General features: G+C 42.2%; 1 protein-coding gene across 13 annotated transcripts in view; it reads left to right on the top strand.

The window, feature by feature from the left end:
* The window catches only part of PTPN5 (protein tyrosine phosphatase non-receptor type 5), a 65715-nt gene that overhangs the window by 321 nt on the left and 43767 nt on the right, over positions 1-21627 (top strand). For 3 of the 13 annotated variants that reach the window (XM_053393469.1, XM_053393356.1, XM_053393477.1), the window contains exons 1-2: positions 57-203; positions 20243-20316. The exons of 2 other annotated variants lie outside the window; for them this stretch is intronic. The gene's annotated coding sequence lies outside the window, so the exon portion shown is untranslated. Of the gene's footprint in view, positions 1-56; positions 266-404; positions 490-17559; positions 17782-20242; positions 20317-21627 lie in introns of those variants that run through there. 8 more of the 13 variants (XM_053393415.1, XM_053393376.1, XM_053393385.1 and 5 more) reach the window with 7 other exon arrangements.

Here is a 21627-nt window from a genome sequence, read left to right as displayed (position 1 = left end):
GCTTTGAATTGTGCCGTGGGGTGGAGCTCTGCAGCGTGGAGTTGGGGTGGGTGGGTTTGCAGACCAGACTGCCTGAGCGACGAAGAGGAGGGGGCCTTTGCAGTGGGTCTAAGGAGAGGGAGAGCGCGCGCACCCACCACACACACGCACGCGCGCGCAAACACCTCTCTCCCGGCCTTGCCTCTGGTGGTCTCTTCCGCAGCGTGAGTCTCCCGCCTCTCTTCGCTTCCTTTCCATATACCTGAGGCGCGGCGGGATTGAGCAGGTGGGGGCGTGAGGGGGGGGAGGGAGAACGCGGGTGTGGGTGCTGCTGTTGCCGCGGGAGGGGGGAAAGAAAGGCGGCTGGGAGAGCGCGCGCAGCCCCGCCAGAGCGGTGGGCGGGAAGCCCCTGGAATGGAAGCGGGCGCGGGGGGGGGGGAGGGGAAGGCGCCAAGGCAGAGAGTCCAAGGCGCCTGCTTCGCGCGCGCCGGCTGCGGCTCCTGAGGCGAGGTGAGGGCTCTTTCCCGCGCGGGGTTCTTGCGGGTGTTTTTCGCGTGCAGCTGTTGCTCCAGCTCTGCTTTTCGCTTCCGGAGGGGTCCCCCGCCGCCGCCTCCCCGCTGGTCAGCGGCGGCGTCCGGGAGAGGAGGTGGCGAGCGGGCGCCAAGTCGCGCGGATGCCGAAGTGGGTGCGCGGTGGCGCGCTCGGCGTGGGCTGAGGAGGGCGATGGGTGAACAGTCGCCCCTCCAGGCACACCGGCACTGCCTGGAAACGAAATAGACGAAGGCAGCCTGGCACCAAGCGGTCAATATTAGCGGGGTTTTTTTTTATAAAAAAACTATTATTTTGGGTCTGTTTACGTCGCTCCTTAGCGCGCGCGCTCTCTCACACACACGAGCAAAGCCCACAGTGGCGTCCTGTTGTCCTTCGTGCGTGTGGTTAATACGAAAAACGAGTAATGCATATGTGTGTGTGTGTGTGAAAGATTCCTCCTGTTTTGGTTGGTCAATGTAGGGAGCGCGCTCCAGCTGGGGAAACGAGGTGCTGTTTGTGTGTTTCAGTTCTAGTCACTGCACTGAGTAGCTAAAACCTGATCTCCCAATTCCGGACTGCAGTAGAATATTAACAACGGCCAACCAGGCTTCTCCCCCTTTCGCCTTCAATGTTCTCCTGGGATAACACTTGACTAAAGCCGACCTGATGAGACAACCCGGAGTCGCAATGGTAGCCCATCACTTTCTGACCAGGCTAGATGCTGAGAAAGGCCTACTGGGTCGGTAGCGCGCAGGTAGTAGAAAGCCCACTGCTTCTGAGTGCTGTTTGCTTGCGACCTTTGTGCGGCAGCCCAGCCACATCGCGGGAAAGGCTGGATGGTTGGAGGGGGGCGGGAGGAGGCTGCTGCGGCTGGTGCAAAGTGAATAGTCTTATAAGAAGGGGCTTTTTTTTGTTAGCCAACAGGCAAAATTATTATTTTGTTTCTGATTAAATCGCCTAAGTTTCATATTAGAGGAAAACCAGCAACGTGATCCTATTTCCCCAACTTTTCCTTTTATTTTAATCTGTCTAATTAAAACGTTCCAAAGTTAGGCACACGTTTATTTATGGCTGAAGAAGTCCTGGGTTTTTGGAATAGGTATTAGACATTAAAAGCCTGCCAGCTGTTTTTTTTCCTGAGGGGTTGATAACTTGCTGTTTTGGATTTTTAATTTTTAAACCTGTTTTATTATGTTTCTGCTATTCCCGTAAAGCTTTTTTTTTATTGTATAAGAAGAGATGTATGTGTGTATGTATTAGAGTCAAATCCAGATACAGGCGTCTCATAGGTCTCTGAGGTATGCATGCAGAACTCCAGTAGAATTTCACCTTGTTAATTAAAAGTCAGCACTTTAAAAAAAAATGCTGCTTGTTGCTTGTCTTTGGCATCTCATGATCTAGAGAAGCACAACTCCAGTAGAAGCAATGGGGACAAAAAGCAACCTTTTTGTAATGTCCTTTGTACAGGTTATATGAAAGCTGTTGTCAAAAAAGGAGAGCTTCTCCCTTGTCTGGTACCTGTTGTGAGAGATCAAGGCTTGCAGTTGCTCTAAGAGGTTTTCTATTAGACCACTAAAACAAATAACTTGCAAGTGAGAGCCTGTTTGAACCCAGATGCTTTGGAAAGGGTTACTTGCCTGCATGTCTGAAGACAGGGGTCTTATCCAAGTGAGCAGTGTATGTTATATATATGGCGAAGGGCTGCAATTCTGGGCCCACCTCAAATTGGTTGCAAGAAATATGCATCTGTGAATATGGTGGAAATGGAAGGCGAGTGAGACCTTAATTAACCTTAATTAGTTTGACTATGCTTTTCCATTATTGTCTACTTTTGTATATTATCTGCCTGTCTGTTATGTGGTTCCAGTATTCCAGACAATCCTTGAAGGCAGTCCCCACATCTTGAGAGATCCTGTTCGATGGGGGTGGGGAGAAGGCAGGGGAAAAGGAAAGCATCTGCTGAAATATGTGCTGTGCTAGGTTTATTGGTTGATTATGGGTCTTTTTTAAAATGTGGAATTGTTTTTGGTAATTAAGATGTTTAAGCCTCATCCATTATGTTTTTGTAATAGGAGCTGCAATATGGACATAGTTCTTGATGGAACAGGGAAGTCTGGTAGCCTTTTGTTTTATACAGCAATCACATATGTTCTTGTGACAGACTAAAATTTTGGTCATTAAAAAACCCCTACTTTAATCAGAACCATATTTACTCTGATGGCAATCCTATATTCATCTGTTATGGTTATGTTTTCAGAGCCATGTAGGCTTTTATGACACAATTGTATACTGTATAATGAGCAAATATTCTTTAAAAAAAATAATCCTTGAAGTGAGACTATTTCCCCGCTTTACGTTTTGCCATACCATAGTATACTTCTCAAGCTCAGTCTAAGCATTAATGTTAATCTGTGGAAGTTGCTTGGAATATAGTCGTACCTTGGAGCTTGAACACCTTGCAAGTCAAATGTTTTGGCTCCGAACGCCGCTAACCCGGAAGTGAGTGTTCCAGTTTGCGAACGTTCTTTGGAACCTGAACGTCTGATGCGGCTTCCGTAGCTTCCGATTGCCTGCAGGAGTTTCCTGCAGCCAATCAGAAGCCATGCCTTGGTTTCTGAACATTTTGGAAGTCGAATGGATTCCGTTTGACTTCCGAGGTACCACTGCACTTCCTTTGTGGTGACGTATTCCCGCCTCCACCATACTGTGTTGCACTCCCACATTCCATGTGATTTTTCTACCTAGTCCAGGTAACTTCTGTGGCAGTAGGAACATAAGAAGAGCAGGTCAACATCACTTCTTGTCCAGCATCCCACTCTGAGTGGCTGCTTATGGGGAGCCCCCAAGTAGGGATCTAAGCACAACACCACTCTCCCCACTTGTGATTCCCAGCAATGGTCATTCAGAGGCATATACTGCCTCCAACAATAGTGGTAGAACGTAGCCATCATGTCAGCTGGGATAGGTCAGTAGGTAGAGGATGAGACTCTTAATCTCAGGGTTGTGGGTTCCAGCCCCACATTGGGCAAAAGATTTTTGCATTGCAGGGGGTTGGACTAGATGACCCTTGAGGTCACTTCCAGTTCTACAGTTCTATGATTCTATATGGCTAGTAGTCACTGTTAGCAATTTTTTTGCCATAAATTTGTCTAATTTTCTTTTAAGGCCACCCAGTGTGGCTTGTTCTGGCAGTGGCTACAAAAATAATGTGGATGGCAGCACTACATGTTGGTGTAATAACAGGTGTAAAGCGCCACTTGAAAACATAGCCTTACGCTGAGTTCTGCTTAGATCAGTATTGATACTCTTGTTGATAGTAATAGTCGAAAATCTCAAGCACAGAAGCATTTCCCAGCCTTGCTACTTAAAAATCCTTTTGAAGATTCCAGGGATTATATGGGCCTTTGGTCTGATCCAACAGGACTTTTCTGAGCATGATAATTGTATCCCAGCAACGATATTGGCCACCCCCAGTTTGGGGAAAACTACACTGTATCTGCCCCTGAGGAATATGGAACTGCAGGGACTCCACTACAGCAATAGTCTCCCAGATTTGGAACAGCTGAGCCAAGTACAATTATCATTGCATAGTACACCATGTCATTTCTTTACTTTCTCACTGCTTAGACTGCCAGTGGCAGAAACTTGCTGCCTTGGACTAGTCAACCTGATTGCTTGCCTTTCAACCCGTCCACTGCAATTTATTTTCCTCTTTCATCTTGCCCTTACCAGTGGCTGTACCCAATTCTGACACAATGCTGGCCTTGAATGCCCAAGTGTTCTATACTGCAAATAAGTACAGATTCTCTGGTGAGTCTGGCTTAGATGGCAGATTCATGTTTCTGGTGTCCACTTCTAAAAAACAATCAGATATGCACCTAAAACCATTAGAAAAATCCTTATGTCCATAAAGCTGCTGAGACCAGAAGCTCCAGGATTCCATGCAGAGGAAGGAGGAGACACCAAATCTAGATTTTTCACTAGGAAGCTCAAAGGTCTGTTAATAGATTTGCATAAAATTCCATAAAAGCACCTTATGTGAAGAACTCATAGTCTACTCTACTAAAGAGACTTGGAGAACTTGGACTAACATTTTAGTAAGTAATTTTGTGCCTTACTGTTGTTTGTAATTAATGGTCATTCTTCATTCCATGATGGGACCCCATGATGAAGTATAAATGACAAAAAATAAAGAACACTATAAATGTTAAATAAGATTAAAAACACAGCTTCCAGCCATTAAAACAGTTCAGCAGTGAGCCATAAAAATAACCATGCCTTTGCTTACACTCCTTGCAATGTCCGTGAAAAGATACTGTAAACAGTGACGCAGAGATCAAAGCATTGTACTGCATTAGCAAATGCACCCCCACACCTGGCCACTACCACATAAACACATAATGCCGAAGCAGGATGTGTATTTTTAAGAAACTGGTATGCTGGTTATCTTCACTTTTCCAAGCTGGGGTCAAGTAGTAGTGGTTCCATGTGCTGCCTTGTGGTATTTTTACTATTACTTCCCAAATCTGAATCCCGCCTGTGTGCAATTCCAGAAGAGTATTTCACCTTCTGCATGTTAGTGGTTGATAATTTGGCAGCCACAGTAAGATGTAGCACAATTTTCCCCCTACCATTTAGTAAGTGGGCTCTCTCTGTCACTGAGTAAAGTACATTGGCACACCATAACACTTGCCAATAAGCGCTCTAGTATTGTGCTTTCTCCTTCATATGTTTTCAGGTGGAAAGCAGGGGTGGGGGGGAGGAGGGAGCAGAGAAACAATTGGTGCCAAATCTGCATCTGTGTTAGACTCAAAATTCTGCTTGCCCAAATTGCAGCCGAGTTCCTTAAATAACAAAATTAGCTTTTCTAATTCCCGTTGACTTTTTCTAACCTCCACAGACTTTTGCATAAAAGGCACAAGCGTGAGCATTTATTCTTTTTAACACAAGGGGAATCCCAGGCAATAGGAAGTCTTGATTCATATATTTAAGCAATTTTACTCCACACACTTGCAGTTCAGAACTACAGTACAGAGAAAATGCATTACATGCTATCAGCGCAGTTGATACAATACAAGCAGAGACTTATTATGTAGCAGCTACCTACTGCTTAGTATATTGGGAAATGTGTTATATAGTTGTGCTATTAAATTCTCATCTCAAGAGCTGTATGCTATACATTACTATGAAGAATGAAATTAAGGGACTAACTGCCCTCACATAGACTGACTGCATATGTCTTCCAGCCTCAACAAAGGAGTAAAATTTCTTGATACCCTAAATGACTGTGCCCTAGAGCAGTTGGTCATGTAACAAGACTAGAGAGATCGCAACTCTGGGCCCTAATCTTTAAGTAGCACCCAATACCTGGTGCAATATGCAAGTGTTGCTGAAACAATTGGGAGCAATGACCATAATGCTATTAAATTAAATATACAGTGGTACCTCTGGTTGGACGCGGCTGGCTCGCCAGCTGCAGCTTCATCACGCTGGCCACGCGACCCGGAAGTGTCTTCGGACGGCGCCGGCTCAGGGCCTCTAGAGCGAGATGAGCACGCAACCCTAGAGTCGGACATGACTGGCCTGTACGGGCAGGGGTACCTTTACCTTTACCTTTTTACCTCTGGTTACGAACCTAATTCGTTCCGGAGGTCTGTTCTTAACCTGAAACCGTGCTTAACCTGAGATACTACTTTAGCTAATGGGGTCCTCCCACTGCCGCTGCACGATTTCTGTTCTCATCCTGGGGCAAAGTTCTTAACCTGAGGTACTACCTCCGGGTTAGTGGAGTCTGTAACCCAAAGTGTTTGTAACCCAAGGTGTTTGTAACCAGAGTTACCACTGTACATTTAAATGTACATTTTAATCACCAATCGCCAAGTAAATCCAACATGGTAACATGTGATATCAAAAGAGGAAACTGCCCAGAAATGAAGGGATGGGGGGGTATTTAAAAAGATGAAAGGCAAAGCCAAGAGGGTCAAATCAATCCAAAACATCTTCACTGAGCTATGACTCCAAGGTCTCATTCCTTGCCAGACTTTGCCAGTTCAGACCCCATGAGTGTATATGCAACATATTTTTTTAAAAATTTTTTGCCCCAACGTGCATCACTTTACACTTGTTTATATTGAATTGCATTTGCCATTTTACCACCCATTCACTCAGTTTGGAGAGGTTGTTTTGGAACTCTTCACAACCTTTTTGTTTTAACAACCTTGAACACTTTAGTATCAGCAAACATGGCCATTTCACTGCTCAGTCCTAACTCTAGATCATTTATGAACAAGTTACAAAGCACATCCAGCAGGGACTTCACTTTCTCTGTTCCTCCATTGGGAGAACTGTCCATTTATTCCAGTTCTTCTTGTTGTTAACCAGTTCCTGACCCACAAGAGGAACTCTCCTCTTATTACCTGACTGCCAAGCTTTACTCAGAAATCCCTGTTTCACCGTACGTATGGAAGCCAGACAGCTGTGGCCATTCATGCTACTAGTTTCTAAACCTAAACACACCAGTGAATAAGCCCCATTGATCATAGTAGAATTTACTTCCAAGTGAACATGTGTAGGATTAGTTATGGCTATTAATCTTTAATGTGTGATGCATTCCTAAATCTTATGAATAAATATGAAAAATGCAGAGTTTTAAAACATTTTCAACATGTTGTAGATGATTTGACGTACAATTACTTTGGGGAATTTTCCTCCTCACCATTTTTTATTAACCCTGCTCCCATTCCAGACCCGTTTTGGAGAGGGAGGGAAGTTCTACCTTACAATGCATAGCTATGTAAGTCTACTCAGAAATAAAACCCATTTAGTTCAATCAAACATACACTTATCTAGGAGTATAGGATTGCAGTCTGAATCCATGTCTGATAAGTGGCACTTCTTTTAAAATATCACATGTTTCTCTACTTCTACACTGAGCTAAATATGAAGCATCTAAGGACTGACTTGTTTTTCTGTTACCTTTGCTAGCTGTTAATGGCTTCACTAACACAAGTGATAAAGTGCTTCTCTATTGGCCAGGATTCAACTAGCCTTGTGCTGCGCTAGTGGAAGCTTATGCAAGGACTACCTTTGGGGGATTTTCCCTTCCCACCCCATGGTCTCTGTACACTTCCCCCAAATCCATGTGGGGTGTGGGTATGTCAGAAAAACCTCCAGAGCAGCACAGATAGGAAGGAGAATGGGAATCACTTTCTGTGGCAAGCTGAAATCTTGTCCTGATGGACCAGTGAGGTTGAACTTGAATTCCTCCATAAGGTCTCAATGGATGGCTTCTGTTCTGAAGAATAAAAATGATGAGGCAGAGTTTATGTTAATATTTGAATTTTGATAAGTCGTTAAAAATAAAAGCCTACTTTTTATAGTTTGTACAACCTGCACAACTTCTGTAAAACTTAAGGTGACCCATTCTTTCCACTGTATAATAGAAATCTACTTTTCCCAACAAATTAACACTTTGAAAGCTTTTTAGTGGTAAAGCACCCCAGGCAAGTGCATTGCTAGGCAATTATAATATGCTACCACTGATATATAAAAGGTGCAAGGCTGAAGACCAAAATGGCTTTTAGCACCAGAGGGGGAAAAACACTGTAATTGCCTTAAAATGCAGTGCCTGGAGTGTCTAGCTTCCATTATGAACTGGAATTCATGCATTTTACATGTGTGCACATGCACACCACAGAGAGAGCTCCCTGAGAAAAAGCAATTTGTGAGTGTGTGTCATCACATAAATAAATGGCACCAATAAACCAACAGAACGTTTAAAAGTAATAGATATAATTTGCATGTATATGCTTGCAAAGCTGTGCATCTGAAATTTAGGGTGGTTCCCACCCCCACCCCCTTCCCTTTAGCATGTGAAAGTTTTTGAGAAACACTGTGGAGTCCCTAAGACAGTTGGATGGTGCCTTGTTTTCCTCCTTCCGGCAACTCCTGCAGCCAAGCTGGTGCCAAACGTATTGCTCTGCTTTCATTTGGCCCATACCAGCGAGGCTGAAAGTGGGGGTCTTGTCATCTGGGCAGCCCAGGACCTTCATGCACATTTCCTAGGTTTGTGCCCTGAGGAGTGCTGTTAATGCATCAGTTAGACTTCACCCCCAGAGGCGAATTCCATTGTCTCTCAAAGCAGATAGATGCCAGCTATCAGTGCAAGCTTTTCTACTTGCCAAGTGGAACAAACCCCCTTTCCTCCCTCTGAATGCTGTCCTGGGGGTTCTCTTGTGCCCCTCAGAGCTGATTGAGGGGTACAGGGGAAGGAGGGGAGGAAATCTGGCTCTATGTGTGGGGTAGCATTTCCTTGCCACTAGTCTCCTACATCACTGGGCTTGGGGTAACATTTCAAGACCAGATACCATTTTGTTGAGACTGCGTCATGAAACACATGCAAGCCTATGTACTGTTTGTCACCTGGAATACATTAAACATTCCCAACCCTTTGTGTGATCAGATGCAGCATGCAGGTTTCAAAGATTGCTCTTGCAATCACACCTAGACCTTGGCACTGAAAAAAGCTGCAGTTCTCAAGAGTGTTGCATTTTAGTAAGCCTGGAGGCGTGTAGAATGCTCAGTGACTTAGAAAGAGAACAAAAACAGTGGCCTAGCAGAATTAGGTAAATTTTTGAAAATATATTCTGTTCATATATTGGTTGCCTCTGCAGAGTTTACTGCAAACACAAGCAACTTCTTCTTCTTTATTGAATTTATATACCGCCCTATACCCAGAGGTCTCAGGGCAGTTCACAGAAGAAAATCAAAATATATAACTACAGAATACACAGTCAAAACAAAAACCCACCACATTTTGAAAGGGCATAGGATATCAGTTAAATCAACCAAAGGTCTGGTTAAAAAGGAACTTTTTTGCCTGGCACCTAAAGGTGTATCATGAAGGCGCCAGGCGAACTTCCCTGGGGAGAGCATTCCACAGATGGGGAGCCACTTCAGAGAAGGCCCGTTCCCGTGTTGCTACCTTCCGGACCTTTCAAGGAGGAGGCACACGAAGAAGGGCCTCAGAAGATGATCTCAGGGACCGGGTAGGTTCATATGGAAAGAGGTGGTCCTTGAGGTATTGCGGTCCTGAGTCATTTAAGGCTTTTAGGTCAAAACCAGCACTTAGAATTAATAGTGAGCTAGTAGTTCTGGCTGAATGCACTGGACATTTTTGCCTACCTAGGTAGCAGTTGCGGAAGAATAACCCTGAGTCAGTAACCATAGGCACACTTGGCTATGTAAACAAGCTGTTTAATATATTTTTGGGTTTCCATTTGTAGATTCTCTTTAAATATTTTATGATGTGGCAGGGATCTGGTGCATAGTGTAAAATTCACTATGTTGTGCAAAAAGATGTGGGACTCTGGCTTGGGTGCTGTGCCTTTAAAAGCTGTGCAACAGGTGAGCATTCAGCACAGATGCTACATTTCCCTGGTGTGAACATGTAGTGAAGAGGAAATCTTTACATGTTGAATTTCTGCCTATTAAGAAGCTTCAAGTACAGGCAGATGCTCTGGATGCAAATAACCACCATTCCTAAGAAATGTAAAATTCTCATCTCCAGCTATGAAGTGTGTGTCTGGCCTAATTTCCTAGAGAGAGAACTTGGTGCTTTTCAAACAATAGATCATCTGATATTTTACATAGCAGCCAGACACATTCTAGGACAAGGCTGGCACACCCAGGGAACATCTAGAGTTTCTGGAAATTAGTACCCTTACTTTTTGCCTGCTGCGTCTGAAAATGTTAACTGTAATTTGGAGGAGCCAAAACCAATCCATCTTTCTCTGTTGCATACTGCCAGCCAGAGTGAGCTTTAAAACAGGAGCATTTAGGATTAAATCATACTGAGGGCCAGACTAGAAAGAACTGTTAATTGCACATGGAATGGGGAGAGGAAGCTTAACTCTTTCTCTTCCTGCTATGGTCCCAACAAGAATCCCTTCATAGAAGCTGCTATTTGCATCTCGAGGGAAGCTCCCATTGGTGCCAGTAGAGGCCTCCCTGGAAATGCAAATAGCAGCTGCAGATAGAATGAAACTTCAAATCCCCCCTGTCCTGGTCCTGAGGCTGCTGCTCTGCCTTCTCTGTGGCTGCTATCAACATGACCAAAAAGTACTGAATCTGCTCATCGACTGAATTCATTTGCCAGGCCCAGAGCTGCATGGGTTGCTGCAGCCTTAAGGGGAAATTCTGCAAGACTGAGAATAGCCCCCTCCCCAACAAGAGCTTAAGGTGGTTTGGAAGAGGGATTGCTGCTCATGGTGTACACACTTCTCCCGCTAGTGACCCTGGTAAACACTGTAAGGTACCCTGATGTATTACAGCATCTTTAGAAGGATCAGACCACTGAGAGGTTAATTACATGAGAGCAGGAATGAAAGACCATGCGGTTTATCCACTGAAAGCTAACCGGGACCTTAAATTACAGTGACATTGCAAAATTCCAGTAAGGAAATCATTTTGAGAAAACAAGTTGACATTTATTTTTCACCCCTGTTAGAGGCATATGTTGTTGATTTGCAAGTATGGGAAGCCTGCAAACAGGACCTAAGTACAGCAGCATCACCCTCACTCTTTATGATTCTCAGCCGCTATACACAGGTGTACAGCCTTGAATAGTAGTAGAACATGTTGCTGTATGATATTCTGTGTGGAGTCTTCGTTTTGAGTACCAAGGCTGAGGTGTGCTCAGACCCATTCCTGGTTATCTCCAAGTTTTCTTTATTTCAGCAGTCTAATTTATATTAGGGGAGCTGCTATTGTTCAACTACTTAGACGTTTGTTTGTTTTTACAATCAAACAATATATAAATATTGTTAAATAAATAAAAATAAACAATTGACTCTTTTGTTGTGACTAGATCCCATTCCATAATTTCCATCAGTACTTGCTCATGACTGAATTTTGCCCTTTGTGCAGAACTGTTCCCTTACTAATATATTTTTATTATATTCCAAGTGGTCAGTCTTACTTTTGAAAACAGCTGAGTACAAGTTATTTTTAAAAGGTATGGAAGCTCTAATGCACATACTAGGTTCCCTCCACCAAAGAGGTTTCGCTTTTCAATGAACAGAGCCCACTTGCTTGTGTATTCCTTTGTACAGCTCCTTTCACTGAAATAATAAATGAAGATGCCCATGTATTCTGCAATTGCGTACTGTATCAACAATGCAAACTATGGGCAGTCTGGATTGGGATAGTATGGTGGCAGAAATGATTGCAGAAAAGATCATAAAGATGCCAACGGATATTTGCATTTACTGTCTTGAGTATCTGTGAGTCTAGTGTAATATGGTGCGTGTTAATGAATTTTTAAAAATAGAAGCTGACTTTAAACTGGGAAACATTAGCCCCCACCCAAAAAAAAAAAAAAAACCACAGTCACGACTTGCCAGGTAAAAAAAAACCACCCTCTATTAAATAGTAAGCGACTTCTGGTGTGAATCATATCCTTTTGAAGTATGTTTTCTAGGTGATTGAAGTCATATGGGTTGATTGATAGTTGAGTTATATAAATGTAGGTTCCTGCCCCACACCCTAATTTAAGTACACAATGGATATCAATATATTTTTTAGCCTATTAAGCTCTCTTCTATACGGTAACTAACACAAGACATCAAACATCTTAAAAATAGATAGTGTTGTTATCCTGATTTTGGTGGACCACAGAGGTTGCTGATTTTGGTCGACCATCTGCCAGGTTTGTAAGACAAGCCCTCTTGAATTCTTGGTTGGAATCCAACATAGTGCTAAGTAAGCATTCCTCAGTGCAAGAATTTCTGCTCATTCAACAAAACATTCTCCCCCTGTGTACCCCCTAAATATGTTCTAGGGGTTACTCCGACCCCCCAGGGACAGATTTGGGGCAGGAGGAGAAGGGAGGAAAGACCTGTTGCGCAGGTAGAAATCCTTGTCCTGACAGGATAGGTTAGTTGAATCCTGCCCCTTCTGTTGGAATTCAGTATCTTTTCATAGTTGAAAAAACAAACAAACCCTGACCAGACAGGCAAACTCTTTGGCTAATGATTGACACTAAGGGATGCATGTGGCCACCGTAATTAGTGGCCATTGGTTACATATGCACCCTCCAGGTTTAGATGCAGTATGCCTCTTGAAGGCAATTGTTGTGGAGCAACACCATATCCCATTATGTGCTGAAGTACATTTGGAATCTTTTATGTCCTCAGAGTTATGCTCTGGGTTAAGAGAGAGAATGAATGGAAATCTTTTTCCACAATTTTTATCAATGCCGATTTTCATGTTGCCTTTTATGAAACCATCACTGCCTCCCAGTGGTACAAGCTAGCATCAGATATGAAATAAAAGAGAGTTTGTGAGTGCAGGAGCTGATGAAGTATGTGTAGCCAATTTTATCTGTTATAATAATAATAATAATAATAATAATAATAATAATAATAATAATAATTTATTATTTATACCCCGCCCATCTGGCTGGGCCTCCCCAGCCGCTCTGGGCGGCTTCCATAGAAACCAAAAATACAGTAAAATATCACACGTTAAAAACTTCCCTGAACAGGGCTGCCTTAAGATGTCTTCTGAATGTCAGGTAGTTGTTTATCGCTTTGACATCTGCTGGAAGGGCGTTCCACAGGGCGGGCGCCACTACCGAGAAGGCCCTCTGCCTGGTTCCCTGTAGCTTTGCTTCTCGCAATGAGGGAACCGCCAGAAGGCCCTCGGCGCTGGACCTCAGCGTCCGGGCAGAATGATGGGGGTGGAGACGCTCCTTCAGGTATACTGGACCGAGGCCATTTAGGGCTTTAAAGGTCAGCACCGACACTTTGAATTGTGCTCGGAAACGTACTGGGAGCCAATGTAGGTCTTTCAAGACCGGTGTCATATGGTCTCGGCGGCCGCCCCCAGTCACCAGTCTAGCTGCCGCATTCTGGATTAGTTGTAGTTTCCGAGTCACCTTCAAAGGTAGCCCCACGTAGAGTGCATTGCAGTAGTCCAAGCGGGAGATAACCAGAGCATGCACCACTCTGGCGAGACAGTCCGCAGACATAGTGTTTGATATTGGTATGCTGAGTTTTGTTAGACTGTTAGACTGTGATGGTGTTTTGGACAGCAAAAAGCACAGTGAGATACAGCATATATATATAACCCCAGCTGAATGATAAGATGATGCACTATTGAATACAGTCGTACCTTGGTTCTCAAACGGAATCCGTTCTGGAAGTCTGTTAGACTTCCGAAAACATTCAAAAACCAAGGTGCAGCTTCTGATTGGCTGCAGGAGCTTCCTGCAGCCAATCAGAAGCCACGGAAGCAGCGTCAGACGTTCGGGTTCCAAAGAACATTTGCAAACCGGAACACTCACTTCCGGGTTTGCAGCGTTCAGGAGCCAAAATGTTCAAGTCCCAAGGCGTTTGACAACCAAGGTACAACTGTATTCAAGCTATTTTTTAAAAATACTATGTGGAAGAGAGACTTTATAATGGAGACAACTCCCCCCCACCCCACCCTGTTTGTGCCCATGATGGCGCATTGGGCTACCACCTGGCTGAAACTAAGCAGACTTGGGTCTATATGTCACCTTGGGTTCCATGATGGAAGAATGGTGGAATACAAATGTAGGATGGGATGGTCATGGAACTTCTGTGTTAAAATCAGCTAGCTTAATAAAAAAGTACTTGAGAAAGTTTACGCATATGACTATGTCTGCATTAATGTGTCAAAGCAATTCTACCCGTAGGCAAGTAAGGAAGTGTTCAGATTTGTGACTCCTTTTTGTCTCTGCTGTCACAGGAAACCTTTATAGGAAGAGTAGCAGGATCCCATATTAGCAGGATCCCATGATCCAAGGTAGCTACAAACTGTAATAATAATAATAATAATAATAATAATAATAATAATAATAATAATAATATGATTTCAAAATTATTAGACCTGTCAGTAGCTCTTTTGTTGAGTGTATTGTTTGTATGTTGTGTTTGTAGGTGAAATATTCATAAAGAATCACTGAGAGTTAATATCTGGTTCTTTTATTTGTGGACTTCATAATTTTGCAGGTAATTGGTAGGTAGCTACATGGTATATGCCAACTATGGACTGAGTAGTATAATAGATGAATGAAAGTATCAATCCTTCTACAACATATAGCCAGACGTTTAAATGACAGAGAAGTCCTCCAGCAGTTCCCTCTTGGAAGAAACTACATTTCTGTGATGTGGAATTGCTCCGTTGCTAGCTCAGCTAGACAGCTAGGTGCTTGAGCAGAATGGGACATTTCTCCTCAGGGTCTAATAATGCATGGATGACCAGCACATAAACCCAAAGAGGCTTTCCCTGATGTCCTGCCCCCTGCTGAAATCAGGTTTGCACTAAACCTATTGTAGACAACAGAATGCATTTTTCAACACTAATTATGTCATGGGAATGATTTGGGAACCCCCAGGGGATGTACTCTGTTGCTTGAAATATCCCCAGATTCACCCTCCCGACTTCTTTCCCTGATCACAGCATTCAGCAGTCTGCTGCATGGCCACATTCTAACCTTTCCCTGGGTAGCATTTGCATGGTGAATATGATATGTGATGCTAATGATGTAGCTGCAGCATTCTCTATTTCCTGTTATTGTGATGTTTTTAAAAAATGTGCAGCCGGAGTCTCAGTAATCTCCTCAAGTCCATTTCTGTATCTGTGGAGGAGCTGGGTCACACATTAGGTTGTATGAGCAAATACGTTCTCAGGGATGGTAATGCAAAGAAAATTCTATAACATCTGATTCAGCCCACACTTTCCTGTCTCACACCTTAATGTGTGCCAGTTGGAAATTGCTGTTAGATTGGTTCTGAGGCTTCTTTGTGAAAGAATCTATATTAATGGACTTCTTAGAAATTGGTCTACATTTTGTATTAGAAAATGATTGCAAGTGCATCCTTAAATTGTGTTTTGAAGGAATAATTGTTTTTTTAAAAAAAGATATTTATTGGAATTTTCAAAAAATAAAGAAAAAACATTTAAAAAAATAAAAACAATTAAAAACACATAAAATTTACATTTCATACTGTCAATGACCAATTTCCTTGACTTCCCCACACCTCCCCTTCTTGTATTCCAGTTCCAGTTTTTAGCTCAGCAAGTTCTTGTCCCCAAACTTTACCTTATTTTCTCTAATTCATTTTAATTAACCAATTTTAACTTATAAACCTCAATCTTTATACATCAATACTTATTCTTAAAAATCTTTTTCTAAGGTTCGCCCCATCATTTTAGTTAACCAATTTTAACTTATAAACCCCAATCTTTATATGTCAATACTTATTCTTAAAAGTCTTTTTCTAAGGTCGGCCCCAATTCCCTTCCCCGAAATCCCCATTTTTATGTTAATGGCAAAACCAAATTAAATAAAACAGAATATAGTTATATACCCTTTGGATTCCCAAAACCCCACCACCCCCTTTCCCGGTTTCGATCCCCAACAAAAGTCCATCAGTCCATCTGCAGTCAGCCTGGCGACCTCACGTCCGAGGCTCTCAATTCTCTCTCAATTCCTCTCTGCCGGTTTTTTTTGATAGTCCTTTATATTAAACTCCAAATCTCAAAGGAGCTCTGTCCCAATAAGGTCCATGTTTCTTCCAGCCAGGCCTCCATATTTAAAAATGGAGCCAAAATCTTGTTTCTTCTCTTAAGTCCAAATGTCCCAAAAGCTCCAGTTTCCACTTTAGCCAGGTTTGTATTCCATAGGTCTTCAATCTCCACATAGGGAGATCTCTCCATTCTCCATTCTTCAATTCAAACCAAATTTTCATCATCCTGATCATATTTCCTTTATGTCCATCTGAACCGGCCTCTGGCTCTCCTCAATCATCTGTGGCATTATAGCTCCTCCTTCTTTTTCCTTCAAATCATCATGTTCCTCTTTCATCACATTCTCAAGTTTCTCAAATTTCTTTTCTTGTTCAACTGCAAAAAAATTTAAATCAACTGCAAAACTTTCCTGTTCGGCTGCAAAAACTTGAGTTAAGTCCCTCCCAGGCTCAGCAACTTTATTTACTGTTCCATTCAGTATTGTAACATTTGTAGCCAAAACATCACTCTGTTCCTGCAACTTTCCCAAGAGAAAAAAAGTCCTCTCCAGTTCAGCCAGTGTTTTTCCACTTACAGCCATTTTTGTAATGTCCTAAACCCCCTCTAGAGGTTCCAACCCAAAAGTCAAATTAGCCTTTTCTTCTTATTTTTAACAATTTGTAACCAAATTGTAACGAATATAACCAGCAAAGACAACAGAAACAAAGTTCTCCTTTTTTCCCAACTTTGACAGCTAGTTTGACAGCTGTCAAAGTCTTTATGTCTCTTCCGCAGGCTCTCTCACCGATCGCTCCCGGGTCTTGGGGGAGGGGTGAATTCCGTTTCCAATGTTAGCTCTTATCCTCCAGCACAATCACTTAAATTGCCAAAACGTGGAGTTACTTGCTTTTATCCACAAAAAAGAAAGGTATTCTCACAACCTTAGTTATAAAATCCTTGCTTTACAATGTTTACAAGGCGGGTAGGCGGACTTCCTCTTTACACCTTACCCGGTCGTGCCGAATTCCCCCCCAAAAAATTCCCTTTTAAGTCCAATTTCCGTATTACTCACGGGTTGTTACTTTTAGTCCAAATGTTCTGAGAAAGAAGTCAGCACTCTCCGTCCATGGCATGCGGCTTCACTCAGCAGGGGAAGCAGTCGACTCACAGCACCGCACCGCTCTCCGTCCCCCGTTCCGGAGCCTTTAAAAAGGCTCCTTCGCGGGTCAGGGGGGGCGTAAATGGTGCCCGCCGAGTCACCAGGTCCACAGGCTTCAGCGCCTGTGGTTTCTGAGGGTCCCCGCGTCGCCGCCGCGGCAGGACCCGACCCCTGCTGAGCCGATTCCCTCCGGAGCTCGGAAGGAATCCGCCATTAGGCGATGGCGCTAACCCGGAAGTCCTGAAGGAGTAATTGATACATAATTGCATTTGATGATGAGTCTCCTTTTTATTTATTTATTTTTTGCCAGGATGATAGGCTGCTTAAGAATATAACAGCCCTGCAGGATCAAGTGAAGAGTTCATCTAGCCTAGCAGTCTCTTCCTAACATTGGCCAGCTGCATGCTTCTGGAAGGCCCACCAGGAGGCTAAATTTTACAAGAAAACAATGTGGTGGTGTGACCACTTTTCTGAAAGATGCTGTCTTGAATATTGCCTCTGGTCATAGTGAACTGCTGTCCCATAGAGATCCAGTTCTTGCACTTGGATAAAATCAACACTTATATGATTTGAGGGTAGCTACATTATTGGGTTTAATTCTGTAGATAAGTTTTATTATTCATGCAGATTATGCACGTGTGTGACTCCTAGGATGAATCAGAGCACATAGTAATAAATCTCTCTGCTTAAGATTGTTTCTTGAAAGTCTTAACAGTTCTCACTTCATGATACTGGATTCTTAAATGCAATTGGCACTATCTACCCACCTTCATTTCTGTGAAAGGTTCCCCTACCCCCCAAAATTGTTGCCTCTTTTGATAAGAAGTGTGGAGAAAAGATTCCTGGTAGAGTTGCTCTGATGTATAAAATGGCTTTTCTTTGTCCATATGTAGTATTAGTAAACATCCTCTAGTGCAAAACTTACTCTGAATGCAGTTGAAGTCCTTACATGTACAAGATATTTCAAAAGTGCAACTGGTTTCCTCATATATTCAGCCACACTTGAACTTCGGAAATATTTGATCTTTCTGTAAAGGATACATAAAAGCATGCCTTGCCCTATTTTTCATGGAGCAGCATATTTGCAGTGGATAGTTTTGTATAGTTGGAGTAGCCATGTGCTTTAGGCAATGGTTTGCAGTCGTGCCAGGGGAGCCACTGCAGCAAAAGTGAGGGACAAGTCTCTGAAGTGTGCTATGTTGATCCCTGGGGCAAGTAAGATGAGCCCTCTCTAGATTTTTGCTTCTGTCTTCAGAACCAAGTATGCTGCAGAGCAGTTTCAGGAAACCTAATTGTTTGACCAAAGCATAATTAGAAGTTCATGGTGGAAATATTGACTCAGACATAAAAATATTGATTGCATATGTTATGTGATTAATTAAGAGATCTGTGGGGAACAGACTTCTCATTCATGGATTATTGTTCTAGAAGTGCACCAGCAATTTTGCAAATGGGCCATCTCTTTTCTTTTTTGACCCTTCTGTTGTCTCTATACCCACCTCACCCAGCCCATTACTGTACAGAAGCATTTTGATTCAGCTAAATGTGAGGTTCAATTTTAACACTTACTTGCTTACTTAGTCAAGCCCTTATTAGACATTAAAAATATAGACCATCATAAAACATCCATTTATAAACAACTCTCCCAGTTTGCAACTAATAATTATATCTCTAATTTCCTCCTCTTTCACCCTTGGCCACTCCTTTAGTTTATCTAGTTTGTTATTGTTGGACTCCTTTCCATTCAATTTACTATGTAGATAATTAAATATGGAAATGAAATACTGAGACAATTTAGATTCTGCAGTTGATGGGACAGCTGGTTGGTCGCCAGCTTTCAGACCTCCATATACTCTCAACCAAAACACTTTGTTATTTTTGTTTTGAATTGAGTCAGTTGGGACCATTTTTGGGTGGCATCTTTTTGTTTCTTTTGGGCCAGAACTAGGTGATATTTTCTTTTTTCATCGAAGTAGGAAGGTTCTAGTTTGGTACGGTTATCTTTGGAAATTTGGCACAATTTTTTTTTTTTTAAGTTGAAGACATTCATCGTTGAACCAGGGACTAGTTCTGTTTTTAAGTACCCTGACTTTTGGTGGAGTGTTAAGCTCTTCAAACATTTTGAAGATTTCACTATATACCGTACTTGCAGAATGTCAGTACAAGAATTGATGTTCTTTAGATTAAAGAGTAAAGGTAAAGGTAAAGGTAAAGGGACCCCGGACCCCAGGTTCCTAAAAGCAACTAAGTTTTTGCCCCACTGCTAGAATCATTTCCTGGGACGATTTTAATTGGGCCATTTGCTAATGTTGACAAAAAATTGTGTTGTTACGATTAGTTATTTCAAAATCAAAGCTTAAATTTATACACTTCAGCAATGGTTGGTGATTGTTTTCGGTGTGTGTCTCAATTCTAAAGTTCACTATCAGATTTACAATGTCACAAAGGACCAGCATATAGTTGATGACACTACACCCTGGTTGGGGGGGTATGTAAATTCCCTGTTTCCATCACCATCTATTGAACCATTCACAATTTGTAAGTTAAAATTATTACACAGCTCAAGCAAGCATATACCTTCCCTATTTATAACCTTGTCTCTAGAGAGTTTTCATTGAATGTGCGACAACATTAGTGGTATTCCAATTTAATACTCACCCTAGCATTAAATTGCCGGCTATCATTAATGAGGTGTTTGGGTGTCTATCAATCAAACTTTCAATGTAAAAGTTTAGTTGTGACCAATTCTCAACAGAGATATTACTTGATGTAGCAAGGAGGGATATTGACATTTATAAACAGCAAAATATCATTTTTGGAAGTTAAAAGTAGAGCTTGTGCAAATGAAGAGATTTTTTTCTAACTGTTTGACTTCAAACCCTAGGGTGTCTTTAAACAGACCACAAAGCATTGCTTTAGGCCGGCCCTTGGAGTTAGGTTTTGATGCAGGGATCGTATAAGATCGTATAACTCCCCAAATGCATTTCTCATTCATACTCCGTGAAGAGCACACTTTTTCTTTCTTTCATGCTTTAGGAGAAGGTGGTAGTAACTGATGATTCAGCTGGGAAAATCCTGGAATTGTAGTACATAGAGTGACTGAATGTTTGGTAAGTTTATAGTATCTGCCATTTGCATAGAAAAGGAGCATGAAACTGTTCTCTAAATATGTAACAGGAAGGTCAGCTTTGATCTTGTGTGATTTAGCAGAAAATCTAAGAGGTTTACTACAGGTTTCTATTTGTTGGTTCAGGGGAAATCTCACATATATATTGTAACATGATGATGTCGATCCTGTGTAAGCGATGTCAGGTATATAAACTAATATCACACATAATCTTCACACAGGATTTGTGTAATTCCTTACAGAAGTAACTTTTATATGAGAATTTTGTAAGTTGTGAAAAAAGCTTTAGTAAGTCCTGCACAGTATAGAGGCTGATTACTCATATTCCTGAATTGGGTCTTTGCTTTTTAACATCCCGGCTGCCATGTTGTTTGGATTGCCTTATGACAGCCACCTCTGTAATGACAGATGATGAAAAGAATGCTGTCTGACTTCTACGTAAAGGAAAAGTAAAAATAAAACAAATGATTGTCTTCCTTAGCAAAGAATACAGCAAGGGCAGTACGCCAATAAACTACGCACACTGGATGACTAACAGGGCTCCTACAATATCAGTGTAGGCAGGGAATGTGCTATGTTGCCAAAAAAGCTCACCATAGGTGCTTCCGAATGCTTTTAGCCCCTTATTGCCTTTCTCAAAAATCAGATTTTGAGGAGAATGGTGCTCATTCATGCTTGAAAAACAATTTCGATAATAAATCATTTTTAAACTGGTGGCCTTAGATTTAGTCCAGATGAATCTATCTGAAGTCACAGGGCTAATTTGGCTTATATCTACATACAAGGCTGAAGACTGGACTGTACATTGTTGCTTCTTATTAGTTGAACAATTGCTTCTAAAGATAAATAGTTGGGCTTCTGAGCATGTGTTCAATTTTCTTTCACTGATAAAGTATATGTAGTGTATATGTTATTGACTTCAGCAGTTACTTCTAACAAATGCATAATAATGAAACCATTAAAAATAGCTAGGCATAAGAGGAGCATCCATAGAAAGTTACTTGTTTGATCTCAGAGTATAACTTCTTTCCCTGATGCAAGGGAGATAATTTGTTGTTCTATTATGTGCTTTGTTATACAAATGCATGTTTAGTGGTCTACACAAGTTGTGCTGTAAGTACCTCAATACTATGTAAATAGTAGAGCCCATGAGTGGGAGGCAGGACACAGTACGTATCCACCACTACATATATTCCAAGTAACTCCCCTGTGTACAGAAATCATGTGATAGAGGTGCCTGTGTGTTGAAGGTCAAAGTCTGCTAACGGAATGGGAAGTGACCATAAGGCCAGGA

The sequence above is a fragment of the Podarcis raffonei genome, chromosome 1 (genome assembly GCF_027172205.1).
Source record: "Podarcis raffonei isolate rPodRaf1 chromosome 1, rPodRaf1.pri, whole genome shotgun sequence".
NCBI classification, from domain to species: Eukaryota; Metazoa; Chordata; class Lepidosauria; order Squamata; family Lacertidae; genus Podarcis; species Podarcis raffonei.
Note: the sequence above shows the minus strand (reverse complement) of the source record. Positions and strands in the feature narration are given on the sequence as shown.